Source organism: Silene latifolia, chromosome Y, assembly GCF_048544455.1.
Source record: "Silene latifolia isolate original U9 population chromosome Y, ASM4854445v1, whole genome shotgun sequence".
Taxonomy (NCBI): Eukaryota; Viridiplantae; Streptophyta; class Magnoliopsida; order Caryophyllales; family Caryophyllaceae; genus Silene; species Silene latifolia.
The window spans coordinates 192655470-192670177 of NC_133538.1; the positions used below are offsets into that span (position 1 = coordinate 192655470).

General features: G+C 38.7%; 1 non-coding gene across 1 annotated transcript; it reads right to left on the reverse strand.

Annotated features, from left to right (window-relative positions):
* Positions 1–10081: 10081 nt before the first annotated feature.
* Positions 10082–10188, reverse strand: LOC141634986 (small nucleolar RNA R71). Its single transcript, XR_012539699.1, has one exon. It is a non-coding gene; the product is annotated as a small nucleolar RNA R71 (small nucleolar RNA).
* Positions 10189–14708: the final 4520 nt, after the last annotated feature.

A 14708-nucleotide genomic window follows, 5' to 3' on the forward strand; every position in this document is an offset into this window, starting at 1 on the left:
TGAGTCAGTTCGTTAGCTTCTATCCTGGGTGCATACACATGTGTGAATTGGGTTAGTTGTGAGGGACAAATTCCGTCTTAAGATGGTGAATAAATAGTCTTTTGGGGATGTATATGAATGAGTTTGTGGACTGTTTTGGGAACGGTTTTTATTCAGTTTTGGGATAGCTTAGAAGTAGTTTTACATGTTCATGGGGATTGTTTTGGTACCAGTTGTAGTGCGGCTTGGTGCAGCCTTCAGATCGTTTTGGGACAGTCGAAATGGAGGCCGTATGGACTACTTTTGGGACTCTGTTTTGGGGTCGTGAAGGGGCTGTTGAGCTCGGTTTTGGGTGGTCGTTATGGTGTTTGATGGGTGGCCTGTGACGGCCTGGTTACACCTGTTTTGGGCGGCTGTTTACAGCTATTTCTGGGCAGCCGCAGGTGGTCCCTTGTAGGAGGTATAGAACCTGTGTCGGAGTATTTTTGGTAGTAAAAACGGATTAATAGGTATGGTAGGATGGGTGTATATGTATATGTATAATATCCGTCTTAAGTTTGTCTCGTTTTGGTTGTTACACGATTTTGTTGATGGACACATTTTAGAATTGAATGATGATGCTCATGTTACGATATTGCTCGAATTTCAAAAGTATTGTTTTTGTTCATGTAGCCTGCCATCTATTGTGAAATTCATGTCATTATTGATGAGTTTGAGTACTGACCAGTGACCACTGAGCTTTATAGTTCTATGTTGAGCTCCATAGTTTTGGGAAGTGTTCATACTATAAAGATTTCATATTTCTACAGTTAAGAGTTAGTTATCTCTTACGCAGACTTATGCTTACACTTAAATGTCACATTTGTGTGTGAAATATCCGGTTAAATTTGATAATTGCAGTCTTTTGTTGGAAAAGTTACAATATTTTTCCAACTTGTTATGTAGATCAATTACTTGGTTTCGACAACCTAATTTTGCATTGATGAATCTTTCTACAACTAGATTTTTAACTTTTTTTTTTGTAATTCGTTAAATATCTGATCATTTTTATATCCTTCTCACATGATTTATAATTATGAAATACATTTATTAATCATCCCATTTGTCTAGGAAATGACACGCTTCCATTTTAATATGAGTCCAATTTAATTATTCATGCCTTCTATAAATGGTTTATCCTACAATTGAGTCATTTATAATTGAACGCTTGTTTTGCTTTTTATAAATGGTTCATTTCCGTTTGTTTGCATTTTTATTCAAGTGACAAGTAGTGAAGAAATGAATTACTTGTTTACATTCATGAATATAATATGGCGTGAAATGTCTTATTTAGATTATCATCGGCTCATTTTATTAGTAGTCTCTTTCCAAGTTGATTCGTATCGCTTGGTTGAGTCGTGTTCATTTGATAATGCCTTTATGCTATACCGTATTGCTTGACTTATCTTTACGCCTCTTTCGGACTGTCCTGCCGATTGTGGGTTTAGCTCATATCTTACGCCTCTTTCGGACTGTCCTGCCGATTGTGGGTTCTTGATTTCCGATCTGTCTTCGAGTCTTGGATGCGGACTGTTCAGCCGCATGTCGAATCGGGGACCGTTCTGCCCCGAGAGTCTGGCCAGATTTAGACTAGGACTGAGTCTTGGGAGTACCATTGTCGTCCTACCAGGGGAATTATATTTTTATATATGAGTAGTAAAGGTCTTGCTTGGTTATAGATATTGGTATTTATCTTTCAAGGTAAGAGTTATGCCTTGTGTTGTCTGTCTTGGTCCTATCGGATACTAGGGGTGAGCTATAAGCCCTCTAGTTGCGATATGATCATCGGGATTGATGATCTCATTTGTTCTTATGGTGAGATGCAAGCCATAAGTATGAATGTGACATTAGTAGCCACGTCCCGTGCAATGTTTGCTAAGTGGTTTTCCAAGTAATGGCTACAGTTTCTATCCTTATAATTTGCATTGGTTGATCTCTTACTTAATTGCTTCACATGATTCGGATTCTAATCTTATATCTATGTTGTATTTTCTTGAAATGCGTGCCCTTGTATAAATGTCTGTATTCTCGTCTTTCATATTATTTAATTGTCTCACATGAACCGTTACAATGCTAATGTCGATCTATCTTGTTCCATCTCATTTAATTACCATGTTTAAACATAAACTTGATATCCATATTTTTGTAAGAGTCTTACATGACTTACCTGTTTTAGTCCTTTGTTATGTTCGTTTCGACATTTTGTGGCTGGGAGAACCTTGAGTTACTCCCCACTGACTGTGGCGTTCATGTTTACATGGATGACAGGTATTAGTTGGTGCATTCATGGGGTGAAGACATGTGTGAGCTAGCGAGCACTTTGGCCTTTTAGTCGGTTTATTAGGATTGTTTAGACTCACTTTTTTTTTGTATTGTCATTCGAGGGATATCTTTTCCCTCACCATGACTATCACGTTTGTATAATTTAAACTTTATTTCCGCATTCCTTATTTATGTTCTAGATTTTGGTAAACCCGCGCTTTAAATTTTAAAAGTTTTAAAAATTCCTTAAAATTCCGCATTTTATTAGTTATATTTTCCGCTTTATCGCGGGGTGTCACATAGCCACTCACACCTATTTACCCGTGACAATACGTGAAGACAAACACAACTCCCTCCTCACACTTCACGGCAAAACCGTGTCCAACCCCTCACCAACACCCACCTATCATGACACCTATAGCCACCGTAAATACCACCCAAACCAGCCACGCCCTAGCCTGCACCATGGCACATCCCGACAGCCTCCTAGCACCTGTTAACACACCCCCTGCAACCCGCACATACACGCCCTAGACCATCCCCGAAAACCCGACACACAAAACTCAAACACACCCAACACGCCTACCACCAGCACCACCATGATAGCCGTGGCCACCACCGTGGTCTCCCTTGCCCCACGGTGGAAGCACCACCTACCACCGCTACCCATAAAGTCCCACGACCTGACACGACAAAACGACCCAGTCCAAATCCCCTATTTTACGGTCTTCTGACCACCACCATCACCAACCACCATCCCACTGCCACCTATGGAACCGACTAACCCCCACGAACCCAACCAACCCAGGTTCAAGCCAAGCAAGTCTCGAAAAAGGTATAAAACCGCTAAACAACACCCTTGCCCTAAACTCGTAATTCCGGCAACCATCGCGCAAAACACCAGAAACAACCACCAAAGGCCACCACAAAGTGGTCGACTATCACCCCTGGTGTCAACCCATCCTAGCCCAGGTCCATTTAGACAAGTTTTGTGGGTCAACATCCGTATAACCATATATTGTATACCCTCTTCAACCACCCTCGAAAACCCACCTGAAACCGCCCTCTCCCGTCAGTCAACAGTGGTCAAATAAGGTCAGCGGTGATCCTTGGTCATCCACGGTCACAACGATACTTACGGCCTGATCTATGGTGATCTAGATAACAAGTTATAATATCGCAAAGTATATACATCGGTCTTAAAGAATTACCTTGAGCCGATAATAAAATTAATTCGTTTGCTTTTCTCTTCCTTAATTCTTTTCTTCTTTCTTTTAGATCTCCTCCTTCTTCTTTTATGAATTATTTTCAGATTTATTACGTATTTATAGTCTATGTTTGGGTGTATGAGATACCAATTAGGAAACTATTACTATTACCTTATTACTATTATACAATTATTATTACCATTATAAATTTTATTATTATTATTATTATTATTATTATTATTATTATTATTACATATTATTATATTGGTCTTTCCACAAGTAAGATTAATACATACTTCCTTTACTAATTCTATTATATCACCAATATTATTAGGATAATTAATATTATAATTATTATCACCTTCACATATTATTATTTCCATAATATATTATTATTAATTCCCGACTACTACTCGTACTAAGCAATTAAAATCTATCCATACAATTATAGCACACGGCCCAATGCCTTATTATTAGCTAAGCCCAATTTCCGACCTGCTTACTTATTTAATTATTTAATTAACGTCTTATTCACAACTTATTATTAGAAATGCCATTAATTATTTATTTAAATTACATAAATTATTCTCATAAATTTTTATTAAATTATGGGGTATTACAGTCTTTCCCCCTTAAAATGAACTTCGTCCCGAAGTTCGCCCACAACTATCACCACAACACCTATAAACATTCTCATAACTAAGCACCATCCAAGACAATCATCCATTTACGATTATCACAGAGTATCTGTAACATTCCGTTTGATGTTATGGGTAGTTTGATATTGGATTTGCTAGTGGATGATATATTACGGAGCTAGTTGGTAGTATATGGAGTTAGTGTTAAGAGAGATATAATGGAGTTTATACGATATCGTGAGCCATGTTGTGGAGGTAGGAATAGTTAGTGGAGTTGGTGTTACGAGTTCATGTTTGGTTGGAGTTTTGTTTTGAGTTCTTAGTCACGTTGTTGTGTCTTGATCGAGTTAGTATGGTTGTTTTTTAGTATGGGTTGAACTTCAGGGACAAAGTTCTTTTTAAGGAGGGAAGAATGTAATAGTACGGTTTTATGAGTCTCTGGGTACTCTATCGAGTAGGCCTTACTCTGTCGAGTAAGGGTGAGTTGCGTTTTAAAATAGTTTCTGACCTGTTGGGTACTCGATCGAGTAACTATGATACTCGATCGAGTAAGGGGGCACTCGATCGAGTACCTTAGCTACTCGATCGAGTAGCCGGTTTACGGGGAGTTATTTCTCGGGTTTTGTTAATTATGCGATTAAGGTATATAATCTTTTCCGTCATTGTTCTTAAACACTTTTCAAAACCTAAATTACTGTCAAGAGAGAAAGCAAAGTACGTTCATCACTTTAATCGCATTGTTAGCAAATCCCGGAGTTTGGAAGGTCGGATTTCACCTTTCGTTATACCGTTGAGATCCTTGCGTCGAGGGTAAGATCTATGTACCGTTTTTATAGTTTTTCCTTAAAGTTGGTTAAACCCTAATATGGGGATTTGGGGGGTTTTTGTGTAGATTGTGATTTGGTAATGTCTATGTGTTTGTATGATAGGAGGAGGTTTTGTAGAAGAGGCTTTTTGATACAGTTGTTGATACCGTCTGACTGTTGTGCTTTCCAGGTAGGATTTCCTATTTAGTATTAGTCCCATAATGGGATGATTGTTGATGTGTTGAGATTGATTGTTTAATATCGTAATTGTATTGTGACGACTGTGATTGTGATTGTGATTGTTTGTCTCTGGTTCTCGAGATGCGTTCTCGGCTGAGTGGAGTCACTTGCGGGAGTGGCTTCACGCCCTAGTTTCGCCTCCTGTGGAACCCGCCATAGGAGGGATGTGCATATTAATGGACAGGGTTATCGCTCGATATGATGAGCGGGGCTTAGGTGGGAACGGCTGCGGTCCCCCACTGGCAGGGCTGGTCCAGTGGATAGTCGGTGATTGAGATTGATGGGACTGGTGTGATTGTGTGTGTGACGGTGTGAATATCTGTTTAACGTATTGTGGATATAAATATAGATTGTGTGATTAGTACTGACCCCGTGTTGTTGTTTGTAAAACCTGCGGTGATCCATTCGGGGATGGTGAGCAGTAATTGAGCAGGTTTGAGTTGAGTACTGGGATAGCTAGGATGTGCCACCGTCTGACGATAGAAGTCTTCCGCTGTAGCTTTGCTAGTTTTATAACATTTCAGTTAATTCAATAGACAGTTGGTTTTGAGAACATGTATCGTATTTTGGTATTTGGTTTCATTTGTAACCTTTCACTAAACTTATATTATTTAAAGTTGTTTCGTTATTATCTTATGAATATCATGCCTCGGGTAACCGAGATGGTGGCATCCTTATACCTGAGTGGTCCTGGTAAGGCACTTGGAGTATGGGGGTGTTACAGTATCACAACAAAAACTCAGACATTCGTAGTATTACATTCCTTCCCCCTAAAAATAAACTTCGTCCCCGAAGTTCGGAATATCAGCCATAGGAACAATCAAATCATTATCGTAATGCCATAAAACATAAAGCATACATTGTAATATAAAACAACTTTCATTTCCAGCAATAATTAATGGTTAAATGAATACAAAATCTTTGATCTTCTAAATAGCAAAACCAACCATATACGATATTCGAACTAATTTTAATTTATACTTTAACTAATTACTTCAGCTATCGGCGATTACATTGCCAAACTAAATAATAATCCATAACAAAATACGCATAATTGTTTAGTTTAACCTTTTCTTCATAATGATATCTAACTTAGACATGTTTACATTTAATGTGAACATATATATAGTCTTAAAGAAACACATTCCGCATATCACTAGACATTGTAATCTACTTCACACAATTCACAATATTAAAATATCAAGAAACAAAAACTTTCATTTGTTCAAGATTAAGGAAAACATGTTATAACTAATAATCATAAATAATTAACAACATAATTAGTTGTTGAAACTTATACTTTTTTTTTTGAAAATAAAGAGAGTTACTAAATCATGAGCGAAATAATCAAGTCAAAAACTCATAAGGTCAATTTATAATGCATTTACAAATTGTTTGGTCGAAACATAAATTTTACAGCAACGTCAGAAACTTAGGTCAACTTTTAAAAATCACTATTAATTGTCAAAGATTTACCTTGCAACGTGGATTATCAATTTAGAAACATATACGAGTCTCTTAAACATTGGGGTTGGAATTATAACAAATAATTACGTAGTTTTTAAATGGCAAATTTTACAAAAACATGGCGCAAAATCATCACTGTATAGGAATATTCTGACCAATGTCCACTAAAATATTTATTTCTCCTAAACTGTATATTATTTGAACATGAGACCAGTGGCATATGAAATCTAACTCATAAGGCTATTACAAATAAAAGTTTCAAATACGGATTCTAAACAGGCAGGAAATGGAAGCAAAAACAATCAAGGATAAAATTACGAGAAATCAACCAAGATCACATTCGTCACAATTTCATCAAATTCCATAATACTTCTCATGTTACCCATAAATACACCTCCCACATACATGCCAACATATTTTCTTATACCCACATGCTTATACAAATGCTTAAAATTATCCCTAAAAGCAAAGTTACGTCCCCGTAACCACAATCATTAATGAAACAACATTCAAACAAGGCAACAAAACTTTCAAGACAAAATAAGCAATATTCCTTTTAAATCACCCCATACTCTCAAGTATTCTCTCAAGGTTCCCGGTTCAAAACTGAGAGGGCCATGGTACGAATTAAGGGCGCCTTATTAACCGCACTAAAAGGGGCACCTAACAGTTTCGACCCAGGGTTCATTTTATTAGACACATCCTAAATTCATTATTGTTCATTAGTTAGGCCTGAGGATCGTTTTGCTCTGATACCACTTTGTAACACCCCCATTTACTCGGGAGCCTTTAGCTAGACATTCCCAAGTAAATAAAAGCATTACCATCTCGGTTTCCTGAGGTAGTAGATAACAAAGTCCAACTCACCAAAGTACTTTAAATAAAATTTTAATGATTACATGTGGTTTACAATTTTATTCCACTAAAACTTAATATAAAAATAAATACAACTCGCAGGGGAAATTAAATAAGTGATATAACTATATATGTGATCTAGACTTCTTCTAAGGTTCCAAGTTTGGCTCTCATCCCAATACTCCCAAGTCAGCTAATCTTTGGTACCTGTCAAATCAGCTCCTCATAAAACGGTTCACCGCAGGTGTTCAAGAATACACTGTCAACCACGAGGTTGAGTAGGAATAAATACTAACAACAAAAACATACGATAAATAATCTAATTTCCTTTTTGATATGTTCATTTTATATATACTTTTACCCCTCATTTTAGCTCGGTTTCTATTGATTATCATACTTTAATTAGTATATTTTTGAGCTAATTTTGTTTTCTAGGTGTATCGTTGTGTTTGTTACGGTTTTGTAGGAATCTAAGCATTTAGAGGCTTTTTCCTATGATTTTGTACACCAAGTTCATTAAGCTAAACAAGGTCAAATATTGGACTAAGTGTGTGAAGATTTCTTGGGTTTTGCATGAAGATTAGTGGATTGAAGTAAGGAATTACAAATGAAGCCAAATGCAAAGTCAAGCCCAAAATAAAGGTCCATATCAAGGTGCAAGCATTGGATGCCAAGAGAGCTTAGGATGCTAGGAATTTAGAGCATTAACCGGGTGATTAATCGCACAATTAATCACCAACATTGGATACCCTTTGCAATTAAGAGGGGAATTAAGAGAATTAACCGAGGAGAACACGACCCCGATCGGGGTTGCATGCTCGTTGGTTCTTACGTTTTTATCCTCCTCTCCTATAAATAGAAGAGGTATTCCTAGGTTTTAGGCATCCCATTTTACGTCCAAGTTTACTACATTAAGCCTCAAGCATTATAAGTTTTCTCTCATTAGTTTTCATTCCAAGTTTAAGTTGTTTAACCATTCCTTAGTTAATCTTTCAACAATTTGTATTTCAAGAGATTCTCAAGCATTTGTTATTCAATCCTTTGGTTTTTTGGTTATTTGTTCTTCCATACAAGTCTTCTTTATTAAGGTATTTCTTATTACAAGTTTACAATTTACATCATTGCTTTAGTTATCACATAGTTATTATAATCAAGTATTTCATATTTACTTTAGCTTTGTTCTTTTCGTATGTTATATCACCTAACTAATATAATTCATATAACCATGTTCAACATTCCTTGCAATTTAGTTTACATTTTACATCTTAGTATGAGTAGCTAAATTCTCTAGTCTAAAGGCTAGGGGAGCGATGCAAAATCAAACATATAATATTATTAAATAAAGTTCCTAATAATATTGATCAATTGTTTCCATTACATGCTTGTTTTGTTACGCTTAATCTTTGATTATCGGCCATAGTCGCAGATTATATTTGTTCATTCGTTCTAAAGTCGAGAGGCACGGAATTGAATTAGACTAAGCATGTGTGATAGGACGACCTAGTCATGGACGAGAGTTTCTCTAGGACCCGGTCTATGGTTGACACTAATGCCGTAAGGTGGGTGTCTTTAAGCCTAAGCAATTGACAAGATTATTACTATCAAGTTTATCATGTTATTATGTTTACTTTTGCATGAGTGACCCGACTCCTTTAGACTACCTTTTATCATATTATTTACATTGCATTTTTATTAATCATCAACCAAACAAATCAAACCCAAATCGTAATCGACCTTGATAAAAATCTACCCATAGCAATTCACGACGTAATTCCCGTTTCCTTGTGTTCGACCCCTATTACTACATTAAATTGTGTCTAGGGAAATTATCTTTGTATAGGTACGCGATAAAACCTATCAAATTTTGGCGTCGTGGCCGGGGAAACGGTTTTATTGCTTTTTGAATTGTTGATTTTTATCTTGTTTTCCTTTGTCTTGGGGAACACTTGTTCCTTAAGACCGTTACTTATCACTTCTCTAAAAATTGTTGTCTTATGCCCAGGTCCTCTCGTAGTGGAGAATTGCTTTCACCGGATTCCGATCCCGAGATAACATTTAGGAGAAGACGACGTTTTTGGAGGGAAGTGAAAGAAGCCACTTCTCCCATACAAGTTGAAAGTGCTAAAAGTCTTACTTAGACGATCTAGAGGTTCTTGAAGAGGAGGAGGTTTCTTGTTCATCAACTCCACCACCACCACCATCTACTACCAAAAAGATGGTGAGACTTTCCGATCACTCAAAGCCCACCGCGGCTAAGCTTCCGGCCGGAATCATAACCACTCAAATCACCGCGCCGGACTTCGAGATTAAACCGGCTATCATTAGCCTTGTGGAGAGGAAGCAATTTGGGGGAAGTCCTTTGGAGAATCCCAATTTGCATCTGCAAAACTTTTGTGACTATTGCTCCATGATCCGTCAAACGGGCGTCACCCAAGCCCAAATAAGGGAAATACTTTTCCCTTTCTCTTTGAAGGACAAGGCCAAGTTTTGGATCAATAGCCTTGACCGCACCACCTTGGGAATCACCAATTGGGAGACATTGGCTCTTGCTTTTTACCAAAAGTTTTTTCCACCGGAGAAAACTCAAACTTTGAGGAGCCAAATCACCGGATTCCGTCAACAAGCTCTTGAGAGCTTATATGAAGCTTGGGAGAGGTACAAAGAGCTTCAAAGGCAATGCCCACATCATGGGCTAGATGATTGGTTTCTAGCAATAACATTCTACAATGGATGTTGTGCCGAGTCCCGAAGGATTCTTGATTCCGCCAACAATGGGCGGTTTGATCAAATTGACACCGATCTTGCTCATTCCACGATCGAATCCATGGCGATCCATGATGCCCAATATGTCAATTCCCGAGTTGTGCCATCTAAAGGTAAAGAAGAATCCTCTAACAACTCTGTTTTGCTATCTCAAATTGCTTTGCTCCAACAACCATTGGCGGAGAGGGATGCTAGAGATTCCATTCAACAAGTCAATGTCATGTCCTCAACAAGCCAAATTGTTGTGTGTCAAGATTGCGGAGGTGCGAGTCATTATGCCGCTCATTGCCAAGCTCCCATTGAAGAGGTAAATGCCTTTTTAGCTTTAAGACAAAATGCACAAAATGCTTATCCACCGGGTACATTCTCAAACACGTATAATCCAAACTCAAAATTCCACCCGAATATGTCTTATAGAAGCAACAATGTGCTAAATCCTCAACCACAATCCCCACCACAAGTCAATGCCTATGTCCCTCAACAACAAAAATATATCCCTCCATCGGGGTATCAAAATCAACAAAGGCCCCCACAAAACAATTTTCAACAAACTCAACCTCCACAACAAAATGCCCAACAAAATAACCAAGAGGGAGGTAAGCTTGAGGGCTTGATAATCCGTATGCAAAAGGAATTGTTGGCTCAAATCCAAAAGAATGAGCAAGCTCAAAATGCCGCAATCAAAATGTTGGAGCAATAAATGGCTCAATTGGCCTCATCTAGCTCTTCAAGGAAATCGGGTCAACTACCCCCTCAAGGTGAGCAACCTCATGCTACCCTTAATGCTATCTCCTTAAGAAGTGGTACGAAATATGATGGGCCATCCATGCCCAAAGATGATGAGGAGGTACTTGTTGAGTTGGAGGTCTCTCCAAATGATAAGGAAATTGAAGAAATTCCCAAGAAAGTGGATGACCCACTTGTTATTGTTGAGAAAGTCAAGGAAGTGGAGGATGCTCCTCCAAAGAAAGATGTTGAAGAAAAGATTCCGGAAAAAGTCAAAGTGCCATTTCCTCATAGGTTGGCAAAGCATCAAAAGAATTCTCAATTCTGTAAGTTCATGGAAGTTGTGAAGAATTTTCAGGTAACCGTTCCTTTTACTGAATTAATCTCTCAAATCCCATCTTGCACTAAGTTCATGAAAGACATTTTAACTAAGAAGAGGACTTTTGATGAGGTTGAAACTATAGCTCTCACCGCCGAGGTGAGTGCTCTTTTGCAAAACAAGTCCCCTCCTAAGTTAAAAGATCCTGGTAGCTTTTCTATTCCATGCACAATTGGCACCTACCAAATTGATAAAGCTTTATGCGATTTAGGTGCTAGTGTGAGTGTCATACCTTACTCTATTTGTGCTAAGCTTAATATGGGAGTCTTAAAATGCACTAGTGTCACATTGCAAATGGCGGACCATTCTATAAAACGCCCTTTGGGAGTTTTGGAGGATGTTCCCGTTAAGGTTGGTAAGTTTTTCATTCCGGTTGATTTTATTGTTCTTGACATGGCCGAAGATGCCCAAATCCCAATCATTTTGGGAAGACCATTTTTACACACCGCGGGTGCATTGATTGATGTCAGGAACGGTAAAATTACATTGGAAGTGGGTGACGATAAGATCACATATAATTTGAATAGTGCCATGAACAGTCCTATGATAGAAGAGTCTTGTTATTCTATTGACATTTTGGATGTTGTTGACGTTGTTATAGAAGACTCTACACCTCGATCTTTGTCTAAAGATCCCTTGGAGGCACTCTTACTTTTAGAATCATTTGCAGGTGATGATGAGATTGGAAATGAAGAGATTGATGCTTTGGAGCAAGAATTGGATGGAGAGGAGCTATCATTGGAGGAGAGCTCACACTTTATAGGCTTGGTTGCTACACCCCAAGATGTTGAGGTACAAAAACCCGAGCTTAAGCCCCTTCCTTCCAATTTGAGGTATGCTTTTCTTGATAATGAGGGGATGTGTCCGGTAATCGTTAGTGCTAAATTAGATGAGAGTCAATTGGCTAAATTGCTTCATGTCTTGAGGTCTCACAAGAAAGCCATTGGTTATAAACTTGACGATTTAAAAGGCATAACTCCCGAATTTTGCATGCACCGAATCAATCTTGAGGAAGATCATAAACCATGTGTCCAAGGTCAAAGACGACTAAATCCTAACATGCAAGAAGTGGTCAAAAAGGAAGTGCTTAAATTGTTAGATGTGGGAATTATCTATGCGATTTCCGATTCTAAATGGGTGAGTCCGGTCCAAGTGGTTCCTAAGAAAGGAGGAACCACCGTAGTCAAAAATGATAAAAATGAGTTAATTCCAACTAGAATTGTGACGGGTTGGAGAATGTGCATTGACTATAGGAGGCTAAATCTAGCCACCAAGAAAGACCACTAACCATTACCTTTTATTGACCAAATGTTGGAAAGGTTGGCATGTCACAAATACTTTTGCTACCTAGATGGTTATTCCGGGTTCTTTCAAATACCCATTCACCCGGATGACCAAGAGAAGACCACGTTTACATGTCCCTATGGTACATTTGCCTACCGTAGAATGCCTTTTGGTCTTTGTAATGCTCCCGCCACTTTCCAACGTTGCATGATAAGCATCTTTTTCGACTACATTGAGTCTATTATGGAGGTGTTTATGGATGATTTTAGTGTCTATGGTTCTTCTTTTGATGCTTGTTTGACTAACTTGTCCAAAGTTTTGAAGCGTTGTGAAGAAGTTGATTTGGTGTTGAATTGGGAAAAGTGCCACTTCATGGTAAATGAAGGAGTGGTACTTGGTCATATTGTTTCGGAAAGAGGAATTGAAGTGGATCGTGCTAAGGTCCAAGTTATTGAGCAACTACCCCCACCGGTAAATCTGAAGAGTGTAAGGAGTTTCCTAGGCCATGCGGGTTTCTACCGCCGTTTTATTAAAGATTTTTCTAAGATTGCCAAACCCCTTACGGAGCTTCTTTTAAAAGATGCTCCCTTTGTGTTTACTAACGATTGTCTTGAGTCTTTCAATAGGATCAAGAAGGCTTTGATTTCCGCACCTATCATCCAATCATCGGATTGGAACTTGCCATTCGAGATCATGTGTGATGCAAGTGACTATGCGGTAGGTGCCGTGCTAGGACAAAGAAAGGACAAGGTTCTCCATGCTATCTACTACGCTAGCAAAACCTTGGATGCGGCTCAAATCAATTATGCCATGATGGAGAAAGAGCTACTTGCCATTGTCTATGCCTTAGACAAATTCCGCTCTTACTTGATTGGTTCCAAAGTCATTGTTCATACCGATCATGCCACATTGAAGCATCTCCTAGCCAAACAAGAAGCTAAGCCAAGGTTGATAAGATGGATCTTGCTCTTGCAAGAATTTGATCTTGAGATTAAAGACAAGAAGGGGGCCGAAAATGTTGTTGCCGATCACTTATCCCGTTTGAAGTTCAAGGATGGAGGTATTGAGTTACCTATTGATGATTCGGTCGCCGACGATATTCTAATGATGTTGGAAGCCAATACTCCTTGGTATGCCGACATAGCCAACTACCTAGTTGGAAGAGAATTGCCACCCAACCTTTCATATCAACAAAGGAAGAAGTTCTTACATGATGCCAAGTTCTTCTTATGGGATGATCCACATTTGTTCAAACATTGCTCCGATGGGCTATTCCGGAGATGTATCCCACAATGGGATGTGAAAGGTGTGCTAGAAGGATGACATTCTTCTCCTTATGGTGGTCATCATGGACCATCCAAGACCGTTGCTAAGGTGTTGCAATCCGGCTTCTATTGGCCAACCATGTTCCAAGATGCCAAAAATTTCGTGATGGCTTGTGATGCTTGCCAAAGGACGGGTTCCATATCAAGAAGACACGAGATGCCTCTCAATGGAATCTTGGAAGTAGATGTGTTCGATGTTTGGGGCATAGATTATCAAGGACTGTTTCCTTCCTCAAAAGGGAATCGGTATATTTTGGTTGCCGTTGATTATGTCTCTAAATGGGTAGAGGCCATTGCTACTCCTACCAATGATGCTCGCAACGTGATTAAATTGTTCAAGAAGATCATATTCCCGAGGTTTGGTGTTCCAAGAGCAATCATTAGTGATCGTGGTACTCACTTCGGTGAGAAACAACTTGATGCTTTGTTGGAAAAATATGGAGTCTATCATAGAAGAGGCTTGGCTTATCATCCACAAACTAGTGGCCAAGTGGAGGTTTCCAACCGTGAGATCAAGTCAATACGTGAGAAAGTTGTTGCCAAATCATGAAAGGATTGGAGTATGAAGCTCGATGATACCTTATGGGCCTACCGTACCGCGTTTAAGACACCTATTGGTACCTCACCGTATAGGTTGGTCTATGGAAAGGCGTGCCATCTTCCCGTTGAGATGGAACAAAAGGATTTTTGGGCAATTAAGGAGCTTAACATGGACCCGAAATTGAGTGGAGAGAAGC